The following is a 17,820-nucleotide window of genomic DNA, read 5'->3' on the forward strand; positions in this document are numbered from 1 at the left end:
TCCTTGCCCAGCCTGGCCTATATGTGACTCCAGTCCTACACCAATGTGGCCTAACAAGCCATTCAGTTGTACTAAGGATGGGCAATAAATGCTGGCCATGCCAATGATGCCCACAGCTTGAGGATGAATAAAAAACCTACAGAAAGAGAGAAAAATCAGTATTCCACTGGTTTCTTTGCTTCAAAATCAAGTTCAAACTGATTAGAACATTGCACCAAATGGAAATAACCAGGCCTGTTGGTCCTTAAAGTATTACTATAGTTTCATGTGTTGTGATCATTTCCTGATATGGCGTCTTTGCATGCAAACATAGGCATCAGCGACACTTCTTATGAAAAGTTAGCACTATTAAATGTTTAGATTTAATGCCCCAAATTTGGATTCTGCCAAATTCCCTTAACTCCGATGAGAGTCCAGTGGAACTCAGTAGAAAGCGGCAGAGACTTGGTTCCACTGGTTCTCTGCTAATTACAGGATTTTCTGCTCAGCCTTGTGAGGGGTGGAACCGTCTATGGGGCTTATGAGGCTAAAGACATCAGGAATTCCCCAGGGGGGCGGAGCCAAAGGGTGAGACTCCCTCCACTGGGAGTCCCTGCTTCTCCTGTTCAATGAAGATCTTGTGTATTACTGGAGGCCGGTACGTTACATGAGATGAGGTATACAAGGCTCAAGATGGGGACGTGGATTTCACCGGGGGAGGTGTATGCGCCAGGCTAGAGGAGTGGCCGGGACCCCTGAAGAAAGGCTCAAAATGATTTTTATACAAAAATCTGGATTGCCTCCCTTGCAGAGGGGGCAAAGGGGAAAGTATTGGGGTCTCGGTTGGGGGGGAGCTGGGCACCCCTCCCCAACTGCAGGCAGGCGGGAGATTTTGTGGCTGCCCGGGGAACGCGGGCACTGGAGATCCCAGTAGTGCTGCGGACACTGCTGGTTTCATGTAAATTAGGTGCCCTCCTGCCATCCCCCACAAACTCCAGCGGGGTTTGCTCTCAAGTGCAGTGGTGGGTGTGATCTCAGTGTCCCCACTGGCATTGCAGCTGCAGATTTTCATAAGCGGCGTTTCGAAAAGAATGAGTAGCTCAACACAACAATAAGGAATATGATTCATCTCAAAAGTACGGAGCTGGCCCTGATTTTCTGTCTGAAACCCCAGAGGTGTCAGGATTTGTAATATGATTACATCTTGCTGTTACTTAACATATTCTGCACAAAATGACAGAAGAATGGGAGTCAATTCCACAAACTGCCACCACACTTATCCACTCTCGTTTGCTTTATGACAAAATAGCTGTAGCAATTGGCTGCTGATATTTCTGATCTTAGGCAGCACACTGGGTGCATTCAGCAAACCAAAGGGAAATAACTTCTTAAAATCACACAAAGCTCAATCCCTCCAATGCTATAAAAATGGAAATTTATTATAATGAAATTATTTTTCATGTTGTGCTATTTAGATGAGATTTTCACTGTAACCAAATACAGTAGCATAAAAAGTATTCTTTGCTTCTACATTTTATGAATTTATAATTCTTTCATTTTAAAAAGATATTTATTTTGTCTTGCACTTTTGTAACTCCCATGCCATAGACCATTATTCAAACAAGAGAGCAGACCAGAAACCTGTTTGCAGCCTGTCGCTAATGTCTATCACCTTCTACCCAGCTACTATTGTCTACCCAGCTACTATTCTGTGGTGCGGTGCATCATCACACTAGTGGGGTGCATGATCTAACTTTTCCATCACCAAACTAAACTTTGAAGACTAGAAATGACTGATGATAATAATAGTGGTTCAATGTTTAACACCTTCATATGACATTCCTTTGTCCGCTATTTTAACGCAGGTGCTAACCCATTTATTTAATATGCATTAACGTTCCCCAAAAATAGTGGACAGAGGACTGTCATACAAACGTTCAAATATTTATCCACTAATATCGCTATTAGTGAATTGATTTGGTCAGTCCCCATTCAGTTTCCAGTAGGGATGGGGCCACAGTAACATACTTCCCCTATACTTGGGACAAAAAAGGGAAGGAAAGACAAAACTTGCATTTATGAAATGCTTTATCACTTCTGTCAAAACATTTCACGTACAGTGAATTATTTTGAACTGAAATAACTGCAGTTATGTAGGTAAGACCAGAAGGTTGTGGGTTCAAGCCCCATTCTAAAAGCCTTTATGTGACTAGCAAGATCCCATATATAGTAATGAAATGAATGACCAGTTATTCTGCTTTTGGTGATGTTAGTTAAGGGAGAAATGCTGGCCAGGGCACCAGGAGAACTCCCTGCTCTTCTTTCAATAGTGCCATGGGATCTTTAATGTCCATCTGAACCACTGGGACAAACAAAGAGGGCCTCAGTTTAATGTCTCATCCACAGGATAAGACCTCCAATAATGCAGCATTCCTTCGGTACTGAACTGGAGTTTCAGCTTAGATCATGTGTTCAAATCCTGGAATGGGTTTGAACCCACAGCCCTCTGGTGTGAGTAATAGAAAATATCACATTGGTGCAATAGGGGATGCTCTTCCAAAGTTGGGGCTGCATCTATCACGCTATAACTAACTTGGTGCTTGATCCCAACACTGGGTGCTGAAAATAGTTCCGATCCCTAGCAATAACATCCTTTACCTTAATGAGCACATCACAAAAAATTTAAAATAAAACAAATTTTTCAATGCAACTGCAATCTCTTTTGTAACACTTCACCGCAGTTGAGCTGTGACAGTCAGCTTGTTGCATCAGCAACCTCAATCTCAACTCATTTCCAAAAAGCCAGATCAATTATTTCGCAAAACAAGCGAGACTTGAAGTGGTTTCAGAAGCTCAGTTTACAAAGCAGATATTAATTCAGTTCCGATCTGTTTTTATCTGAATTGGATTTTCTAAATTTTGAAATGCTTTGGGGAAAATTATATTAACTTTTGCTGAGTTTATACAGATGTGATAGACACAACACATCTTGGTGTCTGCATTTTTCTGTTGTGTCATTTTAAAAATGTTTTTCACTTTGCTACAGATCAAATCTTCCTCAACTTTGACCCAACAATGTGCCTTAGTCCCAACCTCAGAAGACCAAACCCCACTGAACCAGTGTGTCATATCCATTACCCATACTGGCCATTCTTTTAGCCTCTTTGAGTAAGATTAGATTTGTGCATTTTCTATAAGCACACAGATGGGCACGAGTGCATTCAATGAACCTGAAGACTTGGCGGAAATCAGCATGGAAAAGGGATCCCTCTTCAGTTCTCTACTGCTGTTGTGGGGAAGCTGGAGTCCTGTCCTAAACAAAGCAACGATGACTTCAGAAGTTTCTTTGGGCTTGGCTAACTGGCTGACATACTTGATTTGATTCAGTGGTGGCATGAAAGGTGCCAGTGCCTTAGAAATAGTAAATTTCACTGACATGCATGAATTGGTGTAAGGTTGAGATTCCAAATCCTCTTCTAACTTATCACCCAGTATCTGCTTAATAAATCTAAATTTGAAAATAATGGTTCAGTCAGTGAGTAAATGGATAATAACTGGCATCTATTTTGAACTTGGCAAGAAAATGAAAAATCCATGGTGGGCATTTTGACTTGAATTGTCCGCTTGTCAGTTTCAGTTGCTGGCACTGACAAAAAACTGCACTTACATCCTTTTTAAAAGAGATGTTTTAATATATGAATTTATGCTCAATGGATATTAGCTATTAACTATTAACGTGAGAAGGACATTTTTCTCAGATGCTACCGGAAGTGAGGAGAGTCCAACAGAGCAACAAATAGATCGCAGGGTTAAAGCTTAACAAAATAAGCCAGTGTGATGGAGATTGACTGCAATACCGCACATGGTAAAATATCAATCTCAACCATGTCCCTGGGGATGAGATACCAAATGGAGGCCAAATTCTTTATAGGGAGAGCAGGAAAATCAGAGTGGCAGTCTCCTTGAATCCACTCTTGGGCACCTGTCAGCAGCTGGTTAAAGAATGGCATTAGCAGGGGTCTGCCAACAGATCCAGCTGATCCTACCTCTGCTGCAGTCTTTGGAATCAAGTGATGGATGGAAATTTTGCCATCTTATCTCTTTTATTTTGCTGAAATCTCGCCCCCACCACCACCCCCCCCCATCTCTCCTGATAGTGCTGACTTTTGCTGGTATATTACTTCATGAGTGCTAGCAACTTTCTGGTAGCTCACCCAAGTGGCCATTTTTCACTCGTGAGCCTAGTGAGTGTCAGTGGACTATTCAACCATGAAGGGCAACAAAGCTGAGACCAATACTGCCCACTGTCCATAGGCATACTTTTCATCAGGAATCACTGGATAGCCATCAGGTGCACCGTGGTGCACTGCGATCAATTGTAGCACTCCTAACCGCAGTACTAGCTCAGGTCAGCTAACTCAGTACAGACCAGCAATTGAGTCAGCCCACTTTTTATCGAACTAGCCTATTCCTACCACTGCCACTGGAGGGAAGGGGTGAATGTGAAAACTGCTGGTGGTATAGTTATCCAAATTTAAAATGTTGATGCTAAATATACTCCTGGCTGCTGATAGTAGAAAAATCCAATTACTTATATTGTGACTTGCCATCTCCTCCATTGGAGAATAGAGTAAGGGATGAGAGAGCACTTGGACATTTTAAAGCCACTTTTGTCGAGTTTCAATAGATAACAAAAACAGAGACTCACAAAAGTGCATTTACTCAAAAGGAAGCATAATATACACACAATACTAAATGCCTAGGGAGTGCTGATATACAATTTAGCCCTATCAGTGTATAGAGCAGCTGGAGGTGCCTCAGCTGCAGGGACACGTTTAAATCAGACTACGGAGGTATAATTACAGCTATGGTGTAGGCACATAATGTGCTGACGGACCATTGTGAACATCTGCTGAAAGAGCTGTCCATGGGAACTAAAATGAAATTGATCCGATAACTGCCAAGGAGAAAAATTAATTGTGAGGAATGTACCTTACACACTTGGGACAAATGACAAGCCAAACTTGTAATCTGAAGTGGCCCATTTTGGACCATTTTAGGTTTGCTACTTGCAAATGCCAGAATTTAGACCAGTTTGATGTATTCCTTTAATCTATTGGCAGAAGGCCTCCATTAGGCGATTTTTCATGTTTCTGTGCCTGCCTTTGAACACTGTCTCTCTACATCACCAGTTCCACTCATTCATAGTCAATAGGCGGAAAATCTAGCTTCTGTTGTTTTTGGCTCGGGGATGACAGCAAAAATGGAAGTGCTGTTTTTTCTACCTAAAGGGTTAGGGGGTAATTCCTGGGAGTCTATTTGAAGTAAGGTGGGACTGACACATTGAGGGGAATTCTGCTCTGCCATCCTGCCTGAAATCGGGTGAGAACCTGGTTGGAGAGTGAAGGAAATTTTGGGCAGTGAGGCCTACTGCAGCCTCAGTGCCCCAATCAGGATTTCCCTTTCCCCACTGTCAGGGCCGCCACCAGCCACACCTACCCCGCCCATCACATGGAAATGGCTGCAGGGGCTGGGGCCTAGGTTCCCGGGAGATTTTCCTCCTATCTGCCTCACTTACCGCCACTTCCCTGAACACATTCAAGGTAGGCCCCGGGAAGTGACGATAAAGGCCTTGAAGACCCCATGGAGGGAGAGGGCCTTATAACAACCTCTTCTCCTTCCAGTTGAGCCCTGACACTTAACTGCTGAAGATCTCAATCTTGGCAGAGGCCTTTATTGCGACCCTTGGTCCTACCTTTAGGGTGCTTCTAGGCCCTTTAAGATCCCTAATGGCCTCTTCTGGTGCTTCAGAGGCATCCCCGCTGCAGCACTTCCAGAATTTTCCACACTCGTACTGGCAGGCTTCTTCTTGGCGGTGGGAATCCTTCCAGTATCCCACTGTGCATAGGAAATTATCTCTGATCCAGGATAATGGCTATAGGTTGGGGGCAGATCCGGAGGGATGGGTAGAAACCCCACCCTGCCAGAACTCCACCCTGAAGAAGAGAATCCCGGCACTAATGTCGTTGACAGATTATTCATCCAATTCCTAGTGGTCTTGGTAGGAGAATTCCTACCAGGAATATGAATAGTAGTCATACAGGTCATAGTTAAAATGGGGACAACTAACAGGCAACAAAAGTTTTGCTGAGTAATAATATGTCCTGCTTTTTAACTCCTCTATATATTGTGCACATGTAATAAGCCATTTAAAAGTTAGAGTCAGCTGTATTCTGGCACCAGTGTCACAGGAACAAAGGATTTTCAAACTCAATGAATTACAGCAATTGGTAAATAGATAAATAGATAGATAAGAATTCATACCACACCTTGACCCCCCCCTCTTAAATTATTAAATATAACATTGTCAATCAAACCAACATTGTGTCAATCTGAGGACAGGGATTATCTACTTCAGTGCTCCTGGTATACGCTGAGAGCAAGAAATTGCACACCCCAGCACATCATTTTCCAACCAGGAGCACTGGCCTTCTTCTGTTGAGTTATGGCCATTCTGCTTGGCTTGTGAGAGCTGGGAATGGAGCAAGGCAGCAGAGGAAGATCTCACTCCAGCGCAGGGCAGCAGCAAACATCAGCAAATTTTGTCTGAGGACAGAGAATGTTCGCTCAATCAATGCAGAAAGGTTGGGGGGGGGCAAATAGGACATAGCATGTCCCAGGGGCATTGAGTATCAGGGAACTTCATTTTTAATTTTTAATAACACAAACATAAAATTCTTTTGCACTTTCCATATATTTTTCACATTAATTTATTTTTACACTTTTTCTTGTAATATGCAATTTTATCTTAATTTCCAATTGCTTGCATTCATTTTATTATAATTTGCGTAAAGCTTCACAATGACACATTCTCTATTGTACCATTTAATGCCCTGTCTTTATCAAACGATCATTTAACATATTGTGCAACTTCACAGATCTACTAATGTGTAGGACAAATATATCTCCCACCATATTTTCCTCCCTCCTGTTCTGAAGGCACTAATTGATGCTGGGGAATGGCTGTGCGGATGTCGGCCACCTTCTGGCACTTCATCTAAGCTGTCTTTCTTCACGTGAGCCTACACAGTGAGCATTGACCAGACTGTTTTACCATAAGGAGCAACATAGCCAAGCTAGACCATGTCCTCATCTGGCACCCACACAGGGATCTATCCAGCAGGGATATTTGGTAGATAATCAAGAGCAGCAGCCATGACTGATTTTCACCTCCCTAGTCAAGGGTTACTGAGGCCAATTATTGACCCCCTACTGCCACTAAGGCTGAGATCACAATGATAAATACAGATGAAGGAGGCCATTCTGGCTCATCTTTCCAAAGAAACCTGTGATCCCCCTATCACAGTATCCAACTGTCAGTTAACTCAACACAGACCAGGAATGAAACTGGGGACCCATTTATCAATATGGCTCAGTGACACACTGCTTGTACTAAGTTGGCACTTGAAGCACAAATGAAATGCAGGGGGCTAAATTGGGCCGCATAGTGCCCATTTTGTAGGTGATATGCGGACACCTAAGCCCTAAAAATGGCATCCGAGATGCACAATTCCGGCGTGACGTGAGCAGGACGCCATATTGGTAAAGGTGGTTGCACACGCCAGAAGCATGTAGAATAGGGAGATTATGACGTAAATCAGTGTGCAACGCCGATTTGAAGCAGCCAGCGGCATTTTCGAACACCCCGCTACAGCTACGCACTGTCCTAACCTCGCACAGCTGAACAAGAGTTAAAGGACATGAAGGACCCCCGACCAGCACTATTTAAAGGGAGCATGCAGGAGTTACAGGTTACTTACTGGATTAGTTATTTTGGCTGCTGGTCCAATTGTGGGTGTTTGTGGAAATTTCCTATACTTGGAGAAAGTTGCTATATTCTATAGAGAGTGGTCTGGGTGGTCTTGCAGTACTTTTAGTGGCATTTAAAATAGTGTGCTGACCACGCAGAGCAGGACAAGCTGCCAGAAGAGGGAGGAGGAGGAGGAGGAGGAAGAGACAGAGGAGGAAGAGGAAGTGGAGGAAGAGGCAGATAGGCAGCAAGGTAGACAGGCCCTGTGCCACATGACCATCAAAACATCCTCCTTATGATTACACATTGGTTCCTCCCTCAGGTCATCGCAGAAATAAAAACCACCACCAAATACAAATTCAAATCCACATTTATGGATTAACACATCAAATGATTCAAACAAACTGAGACTATTCACCCTTGTGCATTCTCTTAGTGCCTGTCATTCGTGTGCCTTTACCATTCCTAGTGCTCCTACGAGGTACATCCCCAGTGGCTGGAGAATGGGAAGTGGAAGGCTGCTGCCCTTCAATGGAGGAGAGTACAGATGGCCATGGACAATGACCCCAAGCAGCTCTGGGCTGGGAGGGCCCGGCATCAGACGGCACTATGTCGGCCTGGGCTGCAGCAGTCTGGCCTGGCTGGCTGACAGGCAACAGCAAGGGCTCTGGCGGAGTGGCAGGGGTGGGAGCAGGAATGCTGTCATCCTGAGAGAGGACAGCAGGTTCATCTTCCATGGCACCACTGCCACTCTCCTGGGGCGGCGCCTCAGCAATCCTGGTGATCTGCTGGAGAACAGATTGCTGGATTGCTGTGATGCCCTGGAAGCTCCTTTCAACAGTGGAACCCAGAGCCATGATAGCAGCAGTCTGAGCTTCCAAATGCAGCAGTCAGACCTTTGATGGAAGATGTTTGTGCTGCAATGGAAGCTGTGACATCGGTCATCAGACACTGCATCATGGTGGGTTCCACAGGTGCGCTGATGAAGGTGACCACCCATTCCATGTTGGAAAGGATGGGCTCCAAGCTCTGCTCAAAGCCCTGTGCCAAGTTGGAGCTGGACTTCTCCATGCTCCTTGACATTGTGCGCAGGCTTTCTGGCAGGCTTTCCAGTGCACCAAACATTTGTTTGTGTACGCCCATCAGCCTTCTTCTGTAGCCTGGCCCATCAAAGTCATCATCTAACTCCTCAGCAGCAGAACTAGTGTGCGACCTAGCCCTCCAGCGAGCTGGCACCTGCGGTATCCTTTCCCACCGCCCCGGCTCATGCGCGTTTGTGCCCGGTGCCTCACCATGTGCAGATCTCTCCTCTTACCTCGCCTCTAAACTACGCGCAGTGTCAGTATCTGATCTGGTGGCTGCGAGTGTAAAATTGAGTGACGGTGTATCTTCACCATCACTGTCCCTCTGCCTCCTCTGACTGGGCAGGTTCCAGTTCTTGGGTATCTGAAATGACAAAGGGACAGGGGTTGAGTTGTGGTGAGGGGAGAGGAGAAAGTAAGAAGTGCATGCTTACACCATCTGCAGCACGTGAATCAGGAAAGATTGTGGGATGAGGAAGAGTGGGAAGTGAGAAGGAGGATTACGTATGCAGAGACTTTCATCATCGATACCTCCAGCACCGCCAGTGGCCACGGCCTCAGACTCAGCCTGTCCAATGATGGACAGCACTATATCCTCCATGGGGATGAGGACATGTAGGCACGCTTGTCCTCCCCCAGGCCTTTCCTGCTGCCTGTTGTTGAGCGCCACCTTCTCCTGCCAGAAAGAGGGAAGTGGGTCAGTGAGTGTCCTGCAAGATGTTTGGGTGATGTGTCTGTCATGATTGATTAGCTGCCAGTGTGTGTGACCTGTGAGTTGTGGGTATGCGGCTTGCCAGAGTGGTAATGTGTGAGGGTGAGAAGCAGCATCTCATTTGAAGGGTTGAGTATTGATTGAAAGAGTTTGTTGGTAGGTGGGTGATAGTGGGTGTAGTGCATGGAGCTGTGGGTGAGGCTAGTGTTGCAGTTGGTAGGACATGCCACTTGAAACTTGAATTCACTCATCTTGACCACTCGTGTCAAAACTTCGTCCTGCACTGCATCCATGTGTGTGGTGCGACGCTTTTGGCATTGACCTCGTCTGCCACAGCCGCCCACTGCCTCTTCAACAAATGTCTGGAGGGCCTCCTGCCTCCTGCCCCCCCCCCCCCCCCCTGCACATAAAGACTGGCTCTCTCTCTGTCCACCTCTTCCATGAAGGCCTCTAGTGCACCATCTGACAACCTTGGTGCACGCTCTCTCATAGATGCAGCCATCCTCCAGTATATTCCACCACAGATTCACTTCCCAAAGCACTTCCAGCAATCTCTGCAGCCTTAGTGCACCTCCCCTTTAAGAGGTGCAGGCTGCCTCTAAGTCGTGCTAGCCACTCCCGATATCGGCACCCCCTGCTGGTGCCTGCAGTCAATTAACAGTGCAGGTAGCGCTGACTGCACACAGCAATCATTGAAATCATCACGAATGTTACGTGCTGCCTGCATCGCAACCAACGGGCGGGGGTTAATCACGCACCACGATCCCTGCGCCTGTTTTCAGGGGTTAACCAATTTAACCTCTGCAGTGTTTCAGTCGTTACAAAAAACTTTAAAACACCTGAAAGTTTTAAAATGATAAACAACATCACATCATCCTGTCTGTGACTATTAGGTCTATTTGAGTAGTAAATGTGTAGCAATCAAGCATAGTTACCACCCGACTGAAACAAGCGATTTTCTGAATTTCTCATGTTAATTTATCACTTACTGTAAGTTAAGTCAGCCAACAGAAAATGAGAGGTAATAAGACACATTAAACAATTTAATAACTGGAAGTGACCCACATGACCTTTATTAATGATTTATTTTGCGCAAAGAGGCTACCAAGTCCCACTCAGGAATAAGCCTCATTCTGTGTGGCAGGCGCTGAATACTTTAGTGAAACAATGCATCAAAAGGACAGAGGAAATTACAGATTTCAACAACCAATTACCTACAACAAGATGGTGCAAATTTCCATGGGGTAAAATAAACCCAAAATAAGTACATTTCAAAAGTAAGACGCTGATTGGTTAGTAGGCAAATTGCACTGCTTTATCCCTGTTTTGCGGTGAGTTTGTTTTTCTGAGGATGGCACTACAATGAGGTAGTGAGTCAAGTGTAATCAGACTGGGGGGGTGAAGGTCACAACTTCTGATCTCTAACCTGACCTCTGCTGAAATTGAGCATATGTGAACATTGGTGCAGATAGGACTAATGTATACTGTAATGCCCTTATAGCTGAATAGCCTGCTGATAATCACCAGCTATGTTCATACGCATAGAATGGCCACTTGGGAACAGTGCCTAAAAGTGATGGGTGACCTCAAAACCATACCTCAGGATTATCACCTCTTCAGCAGGGGAAAAGTAAGTGGAAAAATTTAGAAAGAAGTAAGTGACTTAATTACCTCAAAGGGACGACAAAGGTGAAGAGAATATGAAGCAAGGGCAAAGAGGTGACTGCACCACTCAAAATTTTAGGTTATTCAACAGAAACTAAAGTCACCACTCATGAGTGAAGAGGAGGCCACATCCAATAAATCATTGGATTTTCGCAATACAAGTTCTTCCTACATGAATATATATTTTGTTTTACAATGATGTCAAGGTGGAGATCTCAGATAAACCAACCTTATTTAGAGGGTCCATGATATAATATGAACATTTATATATTTTCCTTACTTCTGTGTCAATGTTTTACGTCAGTTTGACTGCAATTTAGAGACATTTGGCAGTCAAATTGGTCTTCAGCAATAGTGCAAAACAGGCGATAATGAATCAGCAGCCCATTTTACACCCTACACAAAAATCAGGTTGGGTGTAAAATGGGCTGTCGATTCACTATTGCCCGTTTTGCACTATTGCTGAGGACTAATTTGACTGCCAATGTCTCTAAATTGCAGTCAAACTGATGTAAAACATTGACACAGAAGTAAGGAAAATATACAAATGTTCATATTATATCATGGACCCTCTAACTAAGGTTGGTTTATCTGCTCCCACCAAAGACCAATTTCACCCTCATTCTCTTAACAATCAATATCTGGCAATGCATCATTGAGGCAATCGGTTTCAAGAAGATGGAATTTTTCAAGTCGAAGCTGAACTGATGAATGCTGCTGTGCATAAGGGCCAGATTTTGCTGTCAAAATAATGGTGAGGCGAATGGCACTCGCCGTTATTTCTGTGTAAATGGTACAACAACTTCAGGCACAGTTAAATGCCAATATCCAAAAGTTGCTGATCGATTTGTGCCGCTCCACCATTAGCTTTGCGAAAACGGCATTTCGCTGTCAGCCTCACCATTGACATGCATTGAATGGCGTGAAGTTGTTGTATTTGTGCAGTAGATACGAACTAAACTCACCACAGAAAGTTAAGTCTTGTCGTCTCAAGTACCATTTTAACAATGTGATAATTGTTAATTTCTGCCAATCAACCTCTTTGGCACTGGTATTAATTGTTGTTGGAGATTTTAAAAATGTCAAAATTAAAATGTAACAATTTTTTTTTTACTTTTCCTTTTTCTCTCTCTCTTAATCCAATCTTTCATTCCCTCTCTTTATTTCTCTTTCTGATTTGACATTGAATTCACCCCCTCTAATTTACACTTCCTTCTCAGTCCTTTCACTGTTAATTTCTCAATCCGTCACTCTGATCGGTTAAGGAGATACACAGTTGCTTGCCCTGTTCACTCAGGTCCCAGATGCCCTGTTTCCCTCGCTGCACCGCTATCAGCTCTCACTTTCAGCAACTTAGTGAGCAAAAATGTTTTGAGCTGAAGGCTGCAGGGGCAAGTCTAACCAACGACAGATGCCGTTAGATGCCCCGCTACAGCAAAATCTGGCCCATTGTTGTTTCAAACCTTAATAAAGTTATTTTTTAAAAATTCAATCTTGGATAAGGAGATCACTGGTGTGACGGTGTAATGCATATCTCTATAGTCTCCTGATTTAATTGGGATGTCCCGATTTGATTGTGATTGTCATTTTGTCAGCGAATTTCAATTCTATACACCATCCTGACTTTGAAGCAGTGTTTCCAAATTCTAAAATGTCTTCCAAGCCTAAAAATTTACATATTTCTTTGGACGTATAGAAGTTGGTGGAGTAAGACAAGTCTCAAAAGTTTAATTGTTATTTACACCTCTCAATCAGCGTGATTAACACCCAACTGTAATTTGAAATGATATAATTTCATGCATTAAACTGTATGCCAACATGCAATGAAGTGTTTATTGAGCACTCCTCAAAAAATAACTTACCTGTGTAGGCCTCTTCTGGCCCTGCTCCTTTTCCCCACTGTCTTCACCTGGCAGGAAAGCCACAGCAGCTTCCAGGCTCCGGACATCATTTAAAATTGCAGTCAAGTCCCGAGAAGTAATCGGGACCTAACATGCATATGTAAAGACGGACCCGTTGGCTATGGACAGGTGTCCTTGCATCCGCACAGTAGAGTACGTTAAAATTCGTAACGGTGAGATCCTGGCAGTTTTCTGGCAGCTAAATTACCTGGGTGATTTTAACTGCCCATCCACCGGGTGGATAGGGTTAACATCGACTCCCCCCAGTTTCTCCAGTCTTTTCTTATGACTCAGTCCCTGATATTGGGATCAACCTTGTGGCTCTTCTCTGCATTACTTCCAGTACTTGAATGTCTCTCTTGTTTCTTGGCAACCAGAAATAGATGCAATACTCAAAGTGTGGTCTGACCAGCCGACTGTAAAGTTTGATCACTCGTCCTCTGACTTATATTTTACTATTTTGCCTATGTAGTTACACAGCCAATTGGCTTTGTTGATTATTGCTCTGCATTGGTTGGATATCCTTAATGTTAAGTCTAATAAAACTCCCAGGTCTCTTTCAGCTTCATCTTTAGCTGTTTCAGTACCATTCATAGTGTATGTGTGGCATCTATTTTTCCTTTTTATGTATAGCACTTTGCACCTGTCCGTATTAAATTTTATCTGCCATTTTTTGGTCCAATTACACATCTTGTCCAACCAATTCCGTAACCTCTGAGCTGCCTCTTCTGACTCCACTGCCCTCCTAGGTATCATCTGCAATTTTGATCACTTTACATTGAATTTCGATTACAGGTCATCTATGTAAATTAGAAACAGTCGTGGTTCCAGCCCCGAGCCCAGAGACACCTCACTTAGTACTTCCCCCTTCGCTCTGACATAATTCCGTAAATTAGTCCTCATTGTTTCCCACTCTTCAGCCAACTTCTTATCCATTTCCAGGGTTTATCCTGAATTCCCATAGCTTTGAACTTAATTAATAGCTTTTCATGTGGAACTTAATCAAAAGCCATTTAGAAGTCGAAGTACACTACGTCATAGAGCTTACAATAGTCCACTTGGATTGTCACTTCCTCAAAGAAGTCGAGGTGATTGGCCAGGCAGGATCTTCGCTTTCTGAATCAATGCTGATTGCTGTAAAGTAGGTTATTGATGTATACATGATCTTTAAGCTTACTCCTGATAATTGATTCAATTACGGAATTAAAGTAAGACTAATGGCCCTGTTGTTGTCTCTGTCTATTTTGTCACCCTTTCTGAATATAGGCGTTTTCATAGAGGAACTAATGGAATTGTGGAAAGTGTGGTCCAAAAAAACAGTAAAAATCCAGAACCCCACACAATAAAAATGGAAGTTGTCTTGTTCCATCACCATAAATCAGGTTGTTGGCTGTTAATGAAATGATAGGAGAACTCTTGGGATCATACGACCAATGATGGATAGGAAAAGACCCTCTGGTCCATCCAGCCTGTCCCACACAATTGTGATGCCTTGTGCCTTCGCTGCCTGAAACCATGTGATCTCCTGGGAGAGGCGATAAAACAGAAGAAATCCCAGACCAATTTGACAATACATTTTTTGGAAAATCCTCTCCGACCCCCTCAGATGATCAAAACTGGTCCAGGAGCTCACTCTGGCCTTGATAATGCTATACAGCACATACATTTTGATGACATCCAGGGAGCATAGGGAATTTCCTGTACTTCAAGAGAAAATCTGTATGGTGGCCTTCTTTACTTAGAATAGTAATGTCTGTAGAATTCTTTCATAAGCATTAATTAGAGAGGAGAGTACTAATTTCTACATAATTCTTGCAGTAACAAATATTGGGGGTGTATCTCTGTGGATCAACTCCCGCTCATCCACCGTAACCTAAGCGGACTAGCCATGGAAACCCCGGAAAATGATGTAAACGCCACTTATGCTTTCTTTCCAGGGTTTTCTGTCCATTACTTGTTAAGTAATCGGGTGTTTAAAAGAAATAAATTGAAAATGTGGAAATATGACCTAAAAGTAGGAAGTATTACAAATACGCAGCAGGTCTATCAGCGTCATTAATAAAAAGAAAATTTGTCAGTTCTGATAAAACGTTGTTACCCAGAAAAAGAAACATATTTTCTTTTCAGATAAGAATATAAGAACATAAGAAATAGAAGCAGGAGTAGGTCATAAGGCCCCTTGATCCTGCTCCGCCATTCAATCAGATCATGGCTGATCCTCAATCTCAACTCCACCTTCCTGCCCGATCCCCATATCCCTTGATTCCCTTAGAATCAAAAATCTAACTGACTCAGCCTTGAATATGCTCAATGACTCAGCATCCACAGCCCTCTGGGGTAGAGAATTCCAAAGATTCACAACCCTCTGAGTGAAGAAATTCCTCCTCATCTCAGTCTTAAATGGCCGACCCCTTATCCTGCAACTATGTCCTCTAGTTCTAGATTGTCCAGCCGGGGGAAACAACCTCTCAGCAGCTACCCTGCCAAGCCCCCTCAGAATCTTATATATTTCAATGTCTCATTCTTCTAAACTCCAGAGAGTATAGGCCCATTCTACTCAACCTCTCCTCACAGGACAACACTTTCATCCCAGGAATTAATCTAGTGAACCTTCGTTGCACTGCCTCTAAGGCAACTATATCCTTCCTTAGATAAGGAGACCAAAAATGTATACAGTACTCAAGATGAGGTCTCACCAAAGCCCTGTAGAATTGTAGTAAATCTTCCTTAATCTAGTACTCCAACCCCCTTGTAATAAAGATCAACATGCCATTTACCTTCCTAATTGCTTGCTGTACCTGCATGCTAACTTTTTGTCTTTCTTGTACGAGGACACCCAAGTCTCTCTGAATACCAACATTTAATAGTTATTCACCATTTAAAAATATTCTGTTTTTCTATTCTTCCTACCAAAGTGAATGACTTCACATTTCCCCACATTATTCTCCATCTGCCACCTTATTGCCCACTCACTTAACCTGTCTATGTCCCTTTGCAGACTCTTTGGGCTCGATTTTCAGACGTCTGAGCGGGTGAGTTCGTGGCGGGGGGGATCCGAAAATTGGGGATTCCCAGGGCGGGTCCGGAGCCCGGCTCCAACCCGCCCACTTCCGGGTTCCCCAATGACGCGCTTAGATGCGCGCGCAGCCCCCGCATGCGGGACTCCCATCGGCAATTAAAGCCGGCGGGATCCCACTTAAGGCAATTATTTTGAAACTTCAGGTCGTTTACAGACCTGATTTGTAGGATATTTTAGGAGCGGTGGGATTTTTATCTTAACTGAGAGTGTTTCCCGTATTGGGGTAACACTCCAGTTGAAATGCATGTGTTGCAGCCACCAGCCTGTGGCAGCTGCAAAGGTCCATTTGACAGGTTGTGGGGGGAGACCCTCACTCATTGCAGGAGGCCAGTCTGTCACTTTGGACAAAGTTTGGCCTCCACCACCCTCCTCCTAACACTAAAATTCACCAACTTGCAACCTCAACCCCAGTGTGCAGACACATTTACCTACCTTGCGGACCCCCTCAAACATACATCTTGTGGATGGGGGTCGCCGTAGCTGCAGTCATGACCTCCTTGGAGGACGAACAGCATCACCAGCCTCGCCGGCTACGCCGTCCACCTCTGACACGTGGAGCTCCACAACACAATGATGTGCACATCCACCTGCACAGCAGGAGGGAGGGCAATGGCAGAGAGAGATGTGTTGTATAAGGCACTACCCTCGCCACAGGGTCTACAGACGAGGCTCAACTTCCTGGACCTCTCTGAGGAGCAGTGCACGCGGAGGCTCAGAGTCACTCGACATGTAGTCGTGGGCATCTGCAGCCTCCTTCATGCCGAGCTGCTCCTGGCTGGCCTGAGCACCATCTTCTTACCTGTCGCTGTCAAAATCACCACTGCCCTCAACAACTTCTCCTCCGCATCCTTCCAGGGTGCCACCAGAGACATCGCCGGCGTCTCTCAATCATCTACACAAAAGAGCCCTGCAAATACACCTACACTCACTCTGCAGTGACACAATGGGTGGCATCAGGTGTGGGTCTTCATGGTGATCCTCAGGAAAGGGCATTATTGCACAAGCCAGTCAAGAATGGCCAAGACGTGGCAATAGTGGTGACAATATAATATATAATGTGAGTTGATCAGAAATCAAATATAAGTAAAAACCATGACAAACCCTCAAACACCCTTGTGCATCCCCTTCATGCTCACGACACGTTTGCCTTACGCTTCCTACTACACATATGTGATGCATGCCCTGTGGCTGCAGCACAGGTAGTGGCAGGTTGGGTGAGGCTGACCATGAAAGAGATGCACGAGAGGGCGAGTATGAGATAGAGCCATGAGATTGTATGAGGATTGGGTTGAGTGGTAGTGGCGGGATGAGTACTGGCGAGGTGAGTAAGTGCAGGTAAGATGAGGATGAGCTTTGAGTGGGTGTGAGGAGTGATGTGATAGAGTAGTGTTGGCAGTGCAGAAGGAGATGTGGGATGGGGGCGTTGATGTGACAGATGGAGTGTAGGGGAACGAGTAAGTGTACTCACTTCGGCTGACCTACTTAGGTCATTGAAGCGCCTCCTGCACTGTATGCAGGTGGGCGATATGTTGGTGGTGCTGGTGACCTCCTCTGCCACCTCGAGCCAGGCCTTCATGGTGGCAGAGGCAGTT

The sequence above is a fragment of the Heptranchias perlo genome, chromosome 4 (genome assembly GCF_035084215.1).
Source record: "Heptranchias perlo isolate sHepPer1 chromosome 4, sHepPer1.hap1, whole genome shotgun sequence".
Lineage (NCBI taxonomy): Eukaryota > Metazoa > Chordata > Chondrichthyes > Hexanchiformes > Hexanchidae > Heptranchias > Heptranchias perlo.